The sequence below is a fragment of the Schistocerca gregaria genome, chromosome 5 (genome assembly GCF_023897955.1).
Source record: "Schistocerca gregaria isolate iqSchGreg1 chromosome 5, iqSchGreg1.2, whole genome shotgun sequence".
Lineage (NCBI taxonomy): Eukaryota > Metazoa > Arthropoda > Insecta > Orthoptera > Acrididae > Schistocerca > Schistocerca gregaria.
Genome location: NC_064924.1, coordinates 381,016,850 through 381,022,849, shown reverse-complemented (window position 1 = coordinate 381,022,849; position 6,000 = coordinate 381,016,850). Strand labels below are relative to the sequence as shown.

The following is a 6,000-nucleotide window of genomic DNA, read 5'->3' as shown; positions in this document are numbered from 1 at the left end:
CTTGCACAAACAGCAAATGTGCTCGCCAATTGTAACTGGTAGTCCCCCCCCCCCCCCCCCCCCACTTATGAAGCGTGGATGAGACCTGCACATTGTGGGTGAATGCGGTCCAGAACCATATACGTGTGCGTCCATCTTTCGCGCACAGACAGAATCCACTCTCATCAGTGAAGTATACATACAACGACGGGCTGCATTTTTTTCCGGCAGAGTATTTAAGTATTCGATGACTCATGAAAAAGAACCAGAGACTAAGCGGTTCTAATACGATCACTGGGAAGAACGGTTTTGTTTATCTCCAGTGGCGAGGCGAGAGGCACGTGTGCTGCTTCTATATCTCATTCACAGCCACGTGCGGACGGGTGAGTTGCAGAAATTCCGAACTCACGTTGCGTATTTAAGCGGCGTGCAGAACATATCACGCAGTATTCCACACACTAGCTGCGTCATCAGCAGGCAAGTACTGCGCTGTTGGTTTCATGTGGCCCGCCAGGACTTTGTGTACGGAGCTCAGCTCTGGACCTCAGAGTAGCACTTGCACTCAACTTCCTCTGCTATTTGTTGAATGTATTCCACTCTCTGTCTTCACATACATTTTTTGACACTTACGCCGCTCCAGCTATTTATATAACTCTGAACATAGTTGCAGTCATTCTGTCCTTCACGGGTGTGTTTCCCATGCATTCGATTAGTCGCCGGTTCTGCGAAGGACCTCCTCATTTCTCACCTTATCTGTTAAATTATCTTTCAACATCGTTGCGTGACACTACATCTCGAACTCTTCGGTTCTTTTCTTTTCTGGTTTTCTCGTAGTCCATGACTCTCTTCGCTACAATTCTGTGCTCCGGTCGTACAATCTCAGAAATTTCGTGCTTAAATTAAGGCCTATGTTTGATATCTCGCCGATGTAATTTATATTGACAGGATGTGTTGAGCACGACTATGAATTTAACATGTTTGAACAGGTAGACACCACTCTCAACCGTTTCCTAGGAAATCGAGTTTGAAATTTATAGGCGTGTTTGCATACCTCGTACGGTCGCTAATATCCCAGGAGATCGCTGTCGAGTGGGTAAACACGTACTTTAGTAAGTGCAAGGTACTGGGTCGAATATCACCGTAAGTAGATTTCTATTTCATTCCCTCCTAATTCTAACAAAAGATTTATTATGATGGTGGAAATTATTAATATTTGATAAAGAATCCATTATTTTCCTATGCTTTATCCTGAAAAAAGGAGAAAAGGTTTTTGTTTCTTAAGGAGACTCACAATGTGTCTACATTTTTGACAACTACAGCGTGCAACCTCAGAAGTACTGCCCGAATCAGGATCATACCGATAGTAGAAACATGCAAAACAACAATTATTGCGACAAATGTAATGATCGCCGAATTTTTTCATGTGCATGGTGCAGAATGAACGTCGTTGACATTCACAAACGGCTATAGGTCGTCAAACAGTTTAGAGACATAGCACACATTTCAAAGCATATCATCGAATACTGGTGCACATAGCTAACGAGAAAAGTAACAACGGCGGCGAGGCTCGATCCAACGACCTCGAGTTGTCAAACTAAGGGCTTACTCTATGGGCTGGGACTGTGTGCATGTTACAGACCATACATATTACATGCCGTATTTTACGGAATATAAAAGGCTCTGGACTACAAGATACACCTGATTTTTAAGTAATTTTTTAAAAGTAATATTTTTACCATTTTTTGTTAGATTGCTAAGCCGGACTAAAAACATTCTTAGTTTATAAAACCGAACTGACCTTTAAAATCCTTGAAAATAGTCATCTGAACTTTCTTCTTCTACTTCTTCTCCTTCCTCTTCATCCTCATCGTTGTCCTCTTGATTTATAAGATGGTCTCCAGTGCCATTGAGACCCTTCCTTACGCCACACTTCTTGTAAGATTTAAGAAGACTGTGTTCTCTCACTCTAGACCATGAAAGTTTTATCCACTGACACACTTGTTTGATTGTAGATGGTTTTAAAGCTCCCTTCAGGGTGAATACATGTTGAATTTCATCCATCACACATTTGTTCCATTCCTGTCACTGTACACTTCAAATGGCTTATTCGCCGAGTGTCCAGAGATTGCTAATGAAGTAAGTCCTCACGGAACAACAACAAGCTCTGTATTTTCCTGCCTCAGTTTCTCTTTCACAGAATTTTTCAAATGACGACAAAACTGGTTTAGAACAAGAACAGAACTCTTCTTCAACAAAGCATCCTACCTTCTCTCTCACACTCTGCTAATTCATAATTTCCTACCAGCCTCGTCCATTCAACTTTAGTCGTGTAATGAGCACCAACACCTGGAATTGGTTTCCACTTGAAGATCATCATTATTTTAAATTTAGTACCTTCAGTACAACATGAAACGACATAATGTAGTACATTTTTCCATGTCCACGTGTTTTTATAGTCACGGTTTTAGAAATTATCATGGCAAAATTTCTGATACTTGGCACATCAAATGTCAGAGGAGTTTAGTCCATGTTAGCTATTTGGGTTAGTTCCACTCTGGTTTTCTTTCGATGCTGAATAGTAAAACGATGGAAAGATAATATTTTATCTTTATACTCTTTTGCAGTTTTCTGAAAAACTTTGGTTTTCGTTTGCATGCGAAATCCACGACGCTTCATAAACCTGTACAACCAGCCAAGTACACCCTCAAAGTCTACGAGTTCCACTGTAGCGCTAGCTTACAGGCTGGTATTTGAATCATTTTTGTATTGCTTCCAGGGCCATTTCGATGGTGTCCTTGAATGCATTTTCAATACGCCATCTACTAGTGTTGGCCATTTTGAATTCAGTCCTCTATTTGCACATTAAGTCTTCCTCATTTTGTCATTTCTTTACTATCCCACCGACCATGAATGGATTTTTCTGTTGGAGGGCCGAAATGCCGCTCAGCTGCCCTGTTTTCACGTCCTTCTGAAGATGCTATTACTTTTAGTTTTCAGCCCACATCATATGAATGTTACCGATAACAAATATAACTTTCAGTTCAAGTTCACTGCACTATAGACTGCAAAGACGCACCGCAGGCTAGATAGTGTTCTGGGTGTGTGCTGGCGGGGCGGGGCGGGGGGGGGGGGGGGGGGTAGGGGGGAGGGGGTGCAGACAGCGTTAGAATGCTTGTGAATCCCCACGACTCATGTTCTTAGCTTCGGGGTACGCCTACTGCCAGTTGTATTCAGTGTATTCAGTAGAGAGAGGTTTACAGCAACATTGAATATCGACCATTTCTAAGACTGGCGGGAATTTTAAGTCAAACAATGGAGATTTTTTATAATAATTCGAGTATACGAAGCACCTGAACGTCGAACGAAATTTTTCGAAAAAAAAAAGTCCGACGATAAGCGCGCCTAAAATTTGTCAAACTCGATTTCTCGATAAAGAGTTACGTCTTCCGGCTTACATATATTGAAGTTCTGGTCGTGCCCTACACACCTTGTCAACGTGAATGAAATCGGTGAGGCGAAATTCGTACGGTCGCCTTATTAGCAGAGAATGTCCTCGTTTCCCGTGGTAGTATCCTTTTTACATCTTCCTTGCTTCGTTCGTCATGCGTTATTTTGTGCTCAAGGTAGGAGAATACTTTCACTAAGTTTACTACACTGTTTCCAGTGTTGATGTCCAGCTTATCGTTAATCTCATATTTGTTACTCCTTCGTACTGGTTTCCTCCCGGTCCACGTTCTACGCTGATTAGGCTATTCCGTCCATTCAACACGTCCTGTATTTTCCCCTCACTTGTGATAGCAATGTCAACAGCGAATTTCACAATTGGTATGATTATACCCAGAGATTTTGCTTCCGACGTTGCTTCCAGGACGTACGTGTTGAACAATATTGAAAAATGTCTGCACATTAGTCTTACCCCCTTTCTAATACCAACGCTTGGTTTTCCATTTTTATTCATCCCTCTTGCATCCTGTAAGTACTAGACACCATCCGTCTTTCTAAAGAGCTAATACCAGTATGACTAGGAATTTCGTATATTTTCGATCATTTTTCTTTGTCGAACACTTTTTGTAAGGCGATAAATCCTGTGAACGTGACTTCTTCATTTTTCTTAAATCTTTCTTCTATTTTCAACCGCTACGTCGAATCTGTATTCCTGAAGCCTTTTTTTCTAAAGTCATATTGATCATCATGTAAACGATCATCAAATTTATTTACCACTCCTTAGCTTGTTATTCTTCTCAGGAACTTGGATACAATTAGTTGTTAAGGTGCCTGATATAATCATCGCATTTTTCACTCTTTCACGCCGTTACGGTATGCGTACGGTCTTACAGATTCTATATTCTAATTGTAATTATCATTAGGGTGTCATTGCCTCACTGGTTTTAGAAAATTCTGTGGAATTTTATGCCTCTCGTTCGCCTAGTTTGAACTCAGACCCTCCAAATATCTTTCAGTCTACGTCCTACACACAAGAAACACAGTTTCTCTTGAAACCTACCATTTAATTTAATTTACCTATTATTTTTTACCTGTATAAATTTTTTCTCTTTAGCGCTGATGAGAATTACGCACTCTTGTACATCGTTGAGTAATTGCAAGCAACAGAATTAGTGTGCATTAGGATGCAGAGTTAGACTGAAGTCGTATCTCTCTTCTGGTTACCAGATGCAACCACAAACCGAAAAACTTCCAGACTTGTAGGAAATTTCGTGCCGTGCACTTCCGTGTTTATAATACGTAGTAAATATTATTTTCCACTAAAACTGACGTCAGGAGATAGTAATATTCGTGGTACAATGGAACTCTCTCCTCCTTCCCCTACTCTATGGGTATTCATGTGAAACCTGTTGGTACCTATGTATTTCAGGCACAATTTTGGAAATTTTGATGTAATACAAAAGCATTTTGTTACCGTGTTCGACATTAAGTTTCTTTCAGACCTCATTTTATTATTTGCCTGCTGTTCTGAATGCGCGGAAGTTTACTTTTCCTATACTGCTGAAACGCATTTCGGAAGTGATTTCTTTTTTGGCACAACTCGTACCTTTTTTCCGTGAAGGCTGTCGCTTATTTAGCGAGTGTATTTTTTTACGTACGAACGGTGACGTGTGTTAGTCGGTATGCACATTCTACTGCACAACGAAAATACGTCCTTGAGACTCATTGTACTGTCGTACATGTGCACTGGTGTGCAAAATAGAAGAAGGAAAGTAACTTTTGATTTATGTGTCACTGCCAACTGACATAGCTCAATGAAACTTGGACTGGAAATACAAAGAGCTCTTACACTAAAGTGCAGAAGGTAACAGATAAATACGCTATGAGTCGAACTTATGAGTCGAACAGATTGTTCAAATGGCTCTGAGCACTATTGGACTTAACTTCTGTGGTCATCAGTCTCCTAGAACTTAGAACTACTTAAACCTAACTAACCTAAGGGCATCACACACATCCATGCCCGAGGCAGGATTCGAACCCGCGACCGAGCGAGTCGAACAGAAAGATATTTTTATTCGAAAACAATAATTACAGCGAGGTTACCGCTATTCATGGTCCATAATATGGTGTACAATCACCATGGACGGTAGTACATGCTCCCCAACTTGCGCCCTTGCTGTCCACGAAGTTAGAGTCCTTCTTGCCGGTCGTTCCATTCTTCCAGCAGCATTGTCGACGACTGACGGGTGGCAAGCTGTGCAAGCTTCTTCATCTTTGTCCCGCAGGTCGATTATAATCGTCTGCAGCTGAATGTTATGATGTTTCACGTCTTGCGGCGTAATAGTGGTCGAACAATCATGTTCTGTCGCTGCAGTGGGGTACAATGTTTCCACGGTGACCGTGATGAAAGTAGGCTGGAGTGTTGCTCTCCATCCTGTAAATGTCAGTTTTTCTGTGAGGCGCTGGCGTCAGTAATGAACGCGCTGGCAGTGTTAAGTGTGCTGCTATGTATGACTTTGTACACAATGGTTAGGTGAAGTGAGCTACAGAGCAGTGCGGTAACTTTCGTCGTAGGAA

At 41.5% G+C, this 6,000-nt stretch overlaps 1 protein-coding gene across 1 annotated transcript in view; it reads left to right on the top strand.

Annotated features, from left to right (window-relative positions):
• Positions 1-428: 428 nt before the first annotated feature.
• Positions 429-6,000, top strand: part of LOC126271906 (cytochrome P450 6k1-like) — a 32,913-nt gene continuing 27,341 nt past the window's right edge. Inside the window, exon 1 of the mRNA XM_049974295.1 lies at positions 429-456. The gene's annotated coding sequence lies outside the window, so the exon portion shown is untranslated. The remainder of the gene's footprint in view (positions 457-6,000) is intronic.